This window comes from Olea europaea, chromosome 17 (assembly GCF_002742605.1).
Source record: "Olea europaea var. sylvestris chromosome 17, O_europaea_v1, whole genome shotgun sequence".
NCBI lineage: Eukaryota > Viridiplantae > Streptophyta > Magnoliopsida > Lamiales > Oleaceae > Olea > Olea europaea.
The window spans coordinates 9,761,705-9,773,999 of NC_036253.1; the positions used below are offsets into that span (position 1 = coordinate 9,761,705).

The 12,295-nt window shown below is 30.8% G+C and overlaps 1 pseudogene; it reads left to right on the plus strand.

Moving 5' to 3' along the window:
- Nucleotides 1–5,610: 5,610 nt before the first annotated feature.
- Nucleotides 5,611–7,449, plus strand: LOC111365609 (annotated as a pseudogene).
- The last annotated feature ends 4,846 nt before the right edge of the window (nucleotides 7,450–12,295 follow it).

The window sequence follows — 12,295 nt, forward strand, 5'->3', positions numbered from 1 at the left end:
TATATCTTGTCAACACTAATTATATCAAGGAATTTGTCAACCATTTCAAATAAAATGGCAGAATCCTATAATCAGAGATGATAGCGATGATTAGATATTTTGATCTTTTTTAAGAGCATCTCTAAGATACTCTATTTTTAAAGAGCACATTTTGTAAATTAAAGAGTATCTATAAATTTAGATAGTAAAATTCTTTAAGTGATCCAACAAGCTCTTAATATTTAACATTTAATTTTACTACTCCTAAAAAATATTTATTATTTTTCCTGTGTTTTATTTTCACTAGCTTACTTTCAAATTATTATATTATTTTTTATTGAAATTTGAAATATTTTCAATGCATTTAATTATATAGAGTGAGTTTAACTCTCGAAATTTGAAGTGTGGAACTCACTCTTTATTTTAAAATTTTAATTTAAAAGGTTTTTTGAAACATAATTTTAAGGGTTAACTCTTTAAAATAGAATTTAAAGAGTTTCTTGAAAATGCTCCAAAACAGCTAAGCGAGAAGACCACCTTCAACTACACAGTAACAGTAATAGAATCAAAGATATAATAGTGACAAAATTGATTACCCATCAATAAGAATCCAAATGAGCCCATTGGTGGCCAAAGATTAGTAATATTGAAATTCAATTTTCCTGCTAATACCCCATATTTGCACATACCTAATGTATGAAATATTTGAAAACTCAACCAAAACTCTATTTATTTTCTATGCATCCATTTTTCGACATTTAGCTTCCAAGCAGTTATCGAACCATCTCGGTACATTGGCCTTGGATTCTAATAGTGTCTTAGTGTGCAGGTTACACATATGACCAATTGACCATAGGTAAACAAAGAATAAGGTGGCACATATGTATTGACATTTGGATCGTGTAGATTTAAAGATCAATAGCCGAAAAAAATTGTTAAATGGTCCCAATGCTCAAGTATAAACCAAATATGTTGAATATAATACACGTTAAGGCAGTGTTTTAACTCCAAATCGGCTAGGTAGCTTAATTAGAAAACTCGTGAATTGACCGTCAATCAGGCGAAGGTCAATCTACTAGATTGGTTTGTGATCAACCTCGTAAAAAATCGAAAAACTTGTTGAGTTTTCATAAAAAAATCATTGACCCGACGGGTCATTGATAATCTAAACTTTTCAAATTTTATTTAGGATTTTAACAATCGCTTACCTCTTTGGGCATCAATTTTCACTTTTAAATTTTACCCTCCATTTTTTTTTCCTTTCTAAATTGAAGGGATTACAAGTTTCAGTTTACATAATTTTGAACTATTTTCATTCCAAAAAATTGAAAAAAATTGGAATTTTTTAAAACCAAATCAAACCATTTCTTTAAAATCAAACCGAATATCATTTCATTTCTAAACTAAATCGAACTAAGCCATTTTTGTGGTTCTTGTTTATTTTAAACCATGATTTTATTAACAAAAAAAAAAAATCTTTGAAACAAGTGAAAAATAAATATATTGATCTAAAATTTTCATATAACATTTAAATTGAAACCTTCTAAACATAAATATTATAATTTTAATATATTTATCACAATACAAGCTTAAAGAAATAAAATAATACAGAGCTTAAAAATAAAAGGTAAGCTTCTAAAATCATTTCTTTCTAAAATATTGTCATAAATACTTATTTCCCTAAAGAGCCAATAGAAGTCGATTAGCAAATTAATTTATTAAAATATAAATTGAACTAATAAATCATATATTTTAGGCTAAATAAGTAGTTATTTTTTAAAATTGGGTGAACATTTTATTTTGGTTTCAAATGCCTTTTAATTATTGAAACCTAAATTGAATAGTTTATAATTGGTTTTGTAAGTTTATGAACTGAAATGTTGACAAAATTGTAATTTCGATTTGATTTGATGAATTGACAATTTTTTTGTTCGCCCCTACTAAATTATATTCTTCCATGTAATCTATATATAACAAAAATGTAAATATGAAACACATTACATTTTCATATTATGAAATTGAAATGTCGAGCTAATGTGTTCAAAACTGTACAAAAAATAGAAAAAACAAATCTAAGTTTTATTATTATTATTATTATATTATTTTTTTGGTGAACATCTCCTTGACTTTTGGAGTAAAGGTTGAAAAAAGATGTAAGATTAATTTGGTGAATAATAATTACTATAACTATTTTGTTATATAATTAAAAAATTTATAATATTTGACGGAAGTTGACTCACTTGTTCAACTATCGAGTTAGTGGTTAAACCATTGACCTAACGACAATTCCATATAAATCCTTGGGTCGAGGCTCAAAACTATGTCTTAAGCAATTATTAGTTTATATATTTGTAAAGCGATGCAATATTAATATAAATAAGAATGTGTAAAACTTATTAAATTTGGTTTAATTTAGCTAAAATTCAAAATTTAATAAGAAATGAAATGTGCAATTAATATTAATGATTGATTTTGACTTAAGTTTTTATCAATTTTTTAATTAAACCAAACATGAGCTAAACATGTTTGGAATTTCCATTAGGGTAGTTGGCACAAAATGTCATATCTGCTTTGCACGCTTTAAACAAAATATATGCAATTTTTTTATTTTGGCGGAATACACCCTCAAGCTAAGCAAAAATTGTGCAAAAAACATTGCCGTATATTTTCTCCATTAAAATCTTTTAAAATGATGAATTTCTCTTCTATATTAATTAATTCCTTGTTTGGTGGGGAATTAAAGTTAAATTTTTAGTAAATCTTGATAAAAATTAATCAATGCGTGGTTGAAAGGTTGTTGATTCCATAAAATGTATAGTTAAAATTAATTATTGACTTAGATTAAAATCTGAATTTTAATTTCTACCAAGTAGGAACTTAAAATGAAATAAATAAATAAATAATTACATAAAATCATAATCTCATTTTTTTTAAAAAGTACCAATGAATTATAAATAAAATAATTTAAAACATATTTTGTTGAAATAAAATCTTTCCAACCATCCCACAATTGGGTTCTCCAAAAATTTTCGGCCTTCTCTATGAAAATTTCAGTGTACGCAAGAAAGCATGAATTAAAATAAAAGCATCTTGTTTATAACGCATAAATGAGTGTTTCTCGAATTTCTTACGAACAAACACGAGAAATATTAAAATTCACTGAATAATAGAAAAACTAAATTATTATTAATCAAAAAATGAATGTAGGACTTTCAAGCCCATAACACATTAAAAGAATCAAAACGAATCCTAATTCTATTTATAAATCGGAATAAAATTTTAAAAAAATGGAAGAATCAACGAAAATACCCATTAAATTGACTAAAAAAAAAGTAAAAATGTTTGAATTTGACTCAAAAATGAAAAATGTGTAGAACGGAAAAACCACTTTCGAATTGTACTCATCATTTTATATGGCTTTAATGATGAAAATAGAGAGTTAATTGTTTCAATTGTCACTGAACTTATATTTATATCTTTAATTGCTCACTAAAGTTTAAGCTGTCAAGTATTGGTCACTAAACTTTGTAAAATATTGGACGTTACTCACTAGTACAACATTCGTTTAAAACCTCTAATAGAATTGATAACATGATAGACGAACTGTACACGTAGCGCCCCATCACTCGTTAAACTTTGAGATAGTCGAATTTTGGTCACTTAACTTGAAAAAAGCCTTCAATTGCTCACTAAACTTTGAAAAATATTTTTTATTTCTCACTAAACTTTAAGATGGTCGTATTTTGGGCACTAAACTTTGAAAAACGTTCTCTATTCCTCACAATAATTTTGGATTTAATTAAATTTCGTTATTAAAATTTGAATTTACTTTAAACTATTGTGCGTTTTGTTATAAAATTCAAATATTAAAGTTTAGATTTAATTTAATTTTAATAACAAAATTATTGTGTATTTGGTAGTCACTTTCTTTTTACAGTTTTGCAAATGTTGTCTATTATAATATTTAAATTCTACAACGAAGTATACAATAATTTTGTTATTAAAATTAAATTAGATCTAAATTTTAATAATTGAAGTTTACAATGAAACACACAATGAATCCTTGTTTAAGATTTTAAGCAAATTAGATAAAAGTTAATAAAATGTGCGGTTGAAAAGTTGTGGGTCTCATTTTTTTTTTCTAAAATATATTTTTTGCTATCTTATTTTCAACCACATATTCTTTATTAAAATAAAATTATACGCAAATCAATTTTTTTTATTTTTTAACAACACATTCCCCATCAATCTCTTATTTCAAAATACATTCTTCAAAAAGAATATGGCTCAAACACACAATTTATTGTTAAAATTAAATTAAATTCAAAATTTAATCCGAATTTTAACAACGAATTTTAATTAAATTCAAATTTATTGTGAGCAATAAAAGACATTATTCAAAGTGTAGTGGATTAAATTCGACTATCTCAAAGTTTAGTAGTCAAAATTCTACCATCTAAAAGTTCAGTGAGTAATAAAAAACCTTTTTCAAATATTAGTGTTCAAAATTAGACCATCTCAAAGTTTAGTAGCCAAAATTCGACCGCTTTAAAGTTTAGTGAGCAATAAAAACCTTTTTTTTTCAAAGTATAGTGAGCAATCGAAAATGTTTCCCAAAATTTAGTGATCAAAATTCGATCATATCAAAGTTTAACAGCATGACAAAGTACCACGTGAGCATTCCGTTAGCTACGTCACCAATTCATTTAGAGATTTTAAATGGATATTATACAAGTAAGTAACGTTTAATGTTTTTTAAAGTTTAGTGACCAAAATTCGACATCTTAAATTTTAGTGAATAATTAAAGATATAGATATAAGTTGCTACCATTGGAACAATTAACTCAAAAATAGATGACACTGTTATTTTGCACAAGATTTGCTTGATTTGAGGGTGTATAGCACCAAAATAAATGGATATGATAATTTAAAAAAATATGTAAATGATAAGAATATTCTGTGCCGATTATCGTTTTTTTTTTTAAGTAACGTTTAATGTTTTTTAAAGTTTAGTGACCAAAATTCGACATCTTAAATTTTAGTGAATAATTAAAGATATAGATATAAGTTGCTACCATTGGAACAATTAACTCAAAAATAGATGACACTGTTATTTTGCACAAGATTTGCTTGATTTGAGGGTGTATAGCACCAAAATAAATGGATATGATAATTTAAAAAAATATGTAAATGATAAGAATATTCTGTGCCGATTATCGTTTTTTTTTTTTATTTAACTCATCAACCATTTTACTTTTTTTACTTGATTTATACAAATGTCTGGGAATACAAAAATCAAGTTAATATTAACCTTTGTTTTTTTTTTTTACATGGGCTATGTAGGGTACCAACAGTCAGTTACCTTTGTGTTCTCTCTCACTCAATTGGTGCATCATGTTATGTGTAGTAGAGAAAGTTGAGAAAAATATGTTTTCTTTATTTAATTCACCCATTATAATATGGTGTAAAATAAGAATATTGCCACCCATTATTTGTTAAGGTTCTAATAAAGCAAATTTTCATACAAATCATTCAAGAAGCAATTACGAATTTGTTCACATTTGATTGCCCGAGACTTATGCAATAGATCACTATCCTTCCTTACAAGAGAACTTCAAGATGTGTATATGTATGGATCAAGGAGAGTTTGAGCGGGATAGGATATTGTGAGCTTTGGACGTTTACTGGTGTCCTTTAAGCCTTTGTTTGAGTCCCATTTTATCAAAAATTCATTTTCAATCACATTTTTTAATGAAATAATTTTGTATCTAAATCAAAAAAATTTCTTATTTTTTAACCGCACGTTCTAAAAAAAATATATATATATATATTGTTTGAAAATGTATTTTCTTCCAAAATTGGGCTCAAACAAGGGCTTAGTATAAAAGTGATCATGGGTCAAAAAAATCTTACACAACGTGATGACAAAGAGCATGTTAATAGTACACAAAATTTAAAGTGAGAAAGTAGGCTTGTTAGGTTCATCTTTGTTTGTGACTCGAGATTGTGTCAATTTTAGCACTTCTTTATCTAAAAAAATAAAATCTCCTACTTAGACTATTCATATTCATGTTCTTGATAATACTATTACTGCAAATCCTGTTAATGTTGAATATATGCTCAAAACAAGGTTTGATAATTTTCCAAAAGGGAAACCCTTTTCTGCAATCTTGGGTGACTTTCTCGGCCGGGGCATATTCAACGTGGATGGAGATTTATGGAGGTTTCAGAGGAAAATGGCAAGTCTTGAGCTTGGTCGAACATCAATAAGATCATATGCTTTCGAAGTTGTTCATCATGAGATTGATCAACGGCTGGTACCTCTTTTAGAATCTGTAAAAGGGAAAAAAGATATATTTATAGATTTACAAGATGTTTTTCGACGATTTTGTTTTGATAGTATTTGCAGATTTTCATTTGGTTTAGACCCTAAATGTTTGGAATTGACCTTACCTATATCAAAATTTGCTGTTTCTTTCGACCTAGCATCAAAACTGTCGGCTGAAAGAGCCATGACTGTCTCTCCACTTATTTGGAAGATTAGACGGCTTTTAAACATTGGAAATGAGAAAAAGCTTCGAAAATCAATCAAGACGATCAACAAATTAGCCCAAGAGGTCATAAATCAAAGGCGAAAATTCGGATTTTCTAATCAAGAAGATCTCCTTTCAAGATTCATGACTTCTGTTAGTGATGAAATATTTCTCAGGGATATTGTGGTTAGCTTCCTCTTGGCCGGCCGGGACACAGTGGCATCTGTCTTGACGAGCTTTTTCTGGCTAATGGCAAACCACCCAGAGGTGGAGGCCGCCATTCTAGTCGAGGCTGATCGAGTTATTGGGCAAAACAAGGGGATTACTAGCTATGAACAAATGAAAGAACTTCATTATTTGCATGCAGCAATGTATGAGAGCATGAGATTGTATCCACCTATACAATTCGATTCAAAATTCTGCTTAGAGGACGATGTTTTACCTGATGGGACGCCGGTGAAGAAGGGGAGGAGGGTTACTTATCATCCATATGCAATGGGCAGAAGTGAGGAGCTATGGGGCACAGATTGCTTAGAATTCAAGCCAGAAAGATGGCTAAAAGATGGGGTTTTCTTTCAAGAAAACCCTTTTAAATTCCCAGTTTTTCAAGCAGGAATTAGGGTGTGTTTGGGGAAAGAAATCGCACTTGTAGAACTCAAAAGTGTTGCACTTTCATTGTTGAAACGTTTCCATATTGAATTAGAACCTCCGCAAACCACTACTCCCCGGTTCTCCCCCGGATTGACAGCCACCTTTCACGGCGGTTTACGGGTTCTGGTTCGAGCTCAAAGCGGCCCAAGCACCCTGAAAAATGGCGACTCCGCCGTCAAATAGGGCAGAAATCAAGACTGGTTAAGATTGCCAGTTGTGTACAGGGCATCGTCGTTTAGCCTGTATCTCAAGTTAATACCCTCGTTTCTTTATGTAGTACAGATTGATTGGCCTGTAGCTGTAGCTGCAGCTGCAGCTGCAACTGCTGTTTGAATGTATATACTAGCATTAATGCTTATTAAATCATATGGAAATAAGTATTCATTGTATCTGCAATTTAGGGTTTTAATTAATCCTGATATTTCTCTTGTGGCTATATATGCATTTTATAAGAATCTTCTAATTTTTTTGTTCATTTTTATATCTTCAATTCATCATCAGGGCTATTAAATTTCTATCAAAAGTTTTACTTCTAAATTTTTTTATAAATGGTGACACCGATTAGCGTTGTACTTAGAATATATGTATGAACAAGTACCATATGTCAAATCACGTAAAGCAAAAACTTTAAACCGACAGAAAAAGAAATAGGTTCATTTAGTTTATATTTACATAACCATTTACCTTAATGTTAGAAGTACAATAGAACTAGCCGATGTCCAAAAAAATAGCCAAATTGCCCTCGATTTGTTGCACAATAGCATCTCGACTTTAGGATAGATTTTATCAAAAACCCAACAAGGTTGGAATGATAAAAAGGAAAAAAAAGTTGCAAGTGAAATGTTTGTTCACAATTACTCTTAACATAAAAACAAGGCTGCAACGTTGATATGACAATGTTAATGTTGCAGGTATTTTGATTGAATCTGAATTTAATTGGTCTAAAAATTAAAGGTCGAAGTTGGAAGTTTAGAACCTAACAATTGCCAACAGACTTTACCATGTGGATTTTATCAAGAAATTCACTAGGAATATTGGAACTTCCGTACGTCGGCATATTGTTAGGCAAATCTGATACATATTTCAGGCCGTTTGATAGAATCAAAACTTTCTTTTAAGATTAAAGAGGTTGTCTTTAACATATGAATATTTTTTTATAGTACTTTGTTTAGTTAGAAAAGTTTTTAAAGAAAGTTGATCTAATCCTTCGTTTGTCTTTCATTAAAAAGAGATTTTAAGAAAATGAGTTTTAGAATGGTGATTTCATAAAGAATGTGAGATTAGAAAGTACGAAAAAAATTTGGACTTACGTGCAAAATATCCTATTGTGTGAATGTGTGGTTAAAAACAAATTTGAGAAAAAAAAGGAGTTTCGATGATTTAATGGAAACGAACTGGAAGATAATTTTTTTATGAAGTTTTTCTACAAGAAACAAAAGCAAAAATAACAATCCTACTAAATGGACTCTAAATATATCGGTACTATATTATAACAAGTGGATCATCATGTGTCATTGTGGAAAGACGCACTTGTGGGTCTCGGCCAAATTTTGAGAATCAAACCAATTCAAATCTCGTTGTTGTCATTTATCTTGAAGTGATATTCGAGTAGATCTCAAAAAAATATTATTTCAACGAATCGAATCGAACTGTATCCATCCCTACATATAATGGCATGGCTTTTCTATAAAAATATGCTCAATGTTTGTTAGTGTATGCTGTGAATGTATTGCAAATTCTGAAAGCTGACTAGGAGTAACTGAAATATCTGTACTTTTTATACGTGCTAGCAAATCCATGTGTGGAGATTTGTATCCAGTAAAAGATGTTAAAAATTGGTTAGGGTACAGATAGATACAAGTTGGCATATAATAGTATTAGTAATATATAGAACTCGTGTGTTGGTAGGTGGAAAACTACACTTTTGGGGAATTGGAAGTCATTCCCGGAATGAAAAGAAGAATTATCATCACCATTCACCAAGATTATAATGAGACACAGATTGAGGATTTCGATGAGTAGTACAAAAATTAAGGCGAATATGTTCTCTCATTTCTCACGTTTAATTTATTAAATCTTTGTCGTACGTATATACACATGCTTAGGAGTGATTTATAAACTTTGAACTTTACAGAACGTGTGAATAGTAAGTGTTCAATAGTTGGGAATCGTATGAATATATGAATAAAAAGTATATTTGATCAATTCAAATTATAATTTAAAATGTAAACTCATTAAGTCGATAAAGTGTCAAATAACCAACTCAACAAACCCACATATATGATGTTCAATAATATTTCAATTGAGCTCTTACCATCTGCATTTTTTCGAAAAGAACCTGTGCAAGGGGCACCCCTTCTAACAGGCAAAACTGAAGATGGAGTATGAGTGGCCAATATCCACCCCACGGCTTGCCTTTCCAAAAATTGAAACTTTCATTTTCAAGTGACAATTATAGGTAAGGGCATTCAACACTTTCCATTCCAAAGCGCATTTTTCGTCGAAAAATTTTGGAACTTTAACATCTTTGTCATCTGATTTTTCGTGTAATGGTTGTCTAAGTAATAAAAGCCACAACTTATCTTTTTCAACACAACATTAGGTCTCATCTCACCCATTTAAAACTATATTCAATGATGTGCGGACTTCACCATTATTTCACATTATGGCTTTAAATACTGTGTCATCTTTATTGATCACTGTACATGATCTATATGGATTTATCCTATAAAACAAAAATATGACATTAAAGATGTTTTTATTCGATTTAAAGCTATTGTGAAGAACGCTTTGACGGTCGTATTAAAATCTACATTCAAACAATCGTGACGAGTACCTCTCACTTCCTTTTTTTCTATGAACCAATGGTATATCCTGTTTAACCACACTGTCTCACACCCCTGATCACAATGGTCTCTCCAAACGATGACACCTTTACATTGTTGAAATTAGCCTAGCACTATTATCTGATGCCTCGCTCTCTTTAGTTTACTAGTCTTGCTTTTGCTGCTGAGATTTACTTAATCAATCACATGCCAACATCAACATTACACAACTTCTCTACATATGAAAGCATATATAAAACTACTCTTCATCACGCTAAACTACGAATTTTTGGTTGTCTATGTTACCTTTGGCGATGACTATATATATCCCATAAGTTTGACTCCCACTCTAAACTTGTGTTTTCTTTGGTTATTCTTTAACGCAAACTGAATACTACTGTTTTGATCCTTTCAACATCCAAAATTTATCTCTCTCCATGTAAAGTTTGTCGAGTATATGTTCCCATTCACTCATCTATCTCATCGAGTTGTCCTCACCCTCACCCTCAATTGCGTACCATCACCACCGATTAGATTTGGTCAAAGATTTGTTGTAATTACCTTTCCATTCTTAGAGATTGCTAGGTGTACACTAGGGGTGGGCACGGGTCAGTTCGGTTCGGTTTTGAAGAGAATCGAATTGAACCAAAATTTTCGGGTATTTAGTAAATGAAACCATCGGGTCCAAATATAATTATGGAACCGTTCGGGTTCGGTTCCGTTCGGTTCTGTACTATAATTAAAATTTTTAACATTTATAACAACATTATATAAATACAACTAATGATACATTCAATGGTTTTGGAATATCAAAGACTAGTAGACTACCTTATTCAAATGATCGCTATGGTCAAAACTTCTGTCTGCGGATGTCACAGTTTCGATCGAAGGTTACAGTGTTGATCGACGATTGTATAGGTTTTGGAATGTTAGCGAGGCTGCGAGAGTCTAGACAACATTATATATTTTCGTATAGGTGTTTAGGGTTATTTAGTGGATTGGATCTTGTGAGGCTAAGAAATGAAACAATAAAATAGGTAATTGAGCCAAAAATTAAAAAATTAGAAATGAAACAAATTATTAGGCCAAAAATCCGGATTTAGAAATGGTTAATTTGTTTAGAAAAAATTAAAATTAAAATAATTTGATTTACTCAAAATAAAAAAAAATTAGAAAAATTCGGTTCTTATTCGGTTCTTGGTCTAGAACCAAGAACCGAACCGTACCCGTCGGTTCTCAATTCAGATACCCGTTCGAGTATTTAATTTGACAAGAACCGTCGGGTTCGGTTCGGATTCGATTCGGTTTGGGAGATTTGCCCAGCCCTAGTGTACACAAATTATAAATTGACAGTATTACCTAATTGTAGGAGATTACGCAGTCAAATTGAAGGAAACCAATTGGATGGTTCGTCCCTATATTAACCACTGTACAATCTCGTTCTAAATAACGTATTAAAAAAATTCTGTCTATCTAATCCAAGTTGCTATCCGAGCCATTACCTCTGATCCTTGAAATCTTGAATCAAAGCCCCTAAAAGCCTTCTCTTTAATCGTGAAGGATAAATAAAAATAGAGAGAATCATCCGCCATTTCCAACTGAAACAGACCCATTACAGCATCAATTTTTTTCAGGCTTCACCAAATTCGGCTCTCTCTACACCACCACCGACCGACAATATAGTCACCATTGAAATTCAAAATTCTTCATAATCTATTTGTCCAGTGAATCATTATCATTGGAAATTTTTTCCCAGTCCCAAACCTAAAGTGGAAAGAAACCGGCCATGTGTCTTCTCATTAGACCACCATAAGACTGCTTATTTGTGTAGCATATCTCTTTTATAACAATTATGCAAGTCAAACAGGGAGAGGTGATACGATTTAAGGACAAGGACTGCGTGTCAGCAACTGGCTGGGGCTTAGCAGCTAGTTGGTGCTTTTTTTTTATTTTTTATTTTTCAAACTGTCCAATCGGTATTTGAACGTGTCCTTCTGTTTAAAAACCCTATCCCCAACCATGTTTGTGTAGCATATCTCTTTTATAAAAATTATGCTAGTCAAATAGTGGGAGGTGATAAGGTTTAGTGAAAGGGATTATGTGTCAGCAGCTAATTTGTGCTTTTTTTTTCTTTTTTTTTTTTTCAAACTGTCAAATCAATATTTAACATGTGTTCCCCTATCTAAAAACCCTGTCCCCAGCCTTGTTTGTCCAACATATCTCTTTTATAACAGTTGTTCTAGTTAAATAGGGGGAGGTGACAGGATTTAGGGATGGGGACTGCGTGTCAGTAGCTAGTTGGTACTT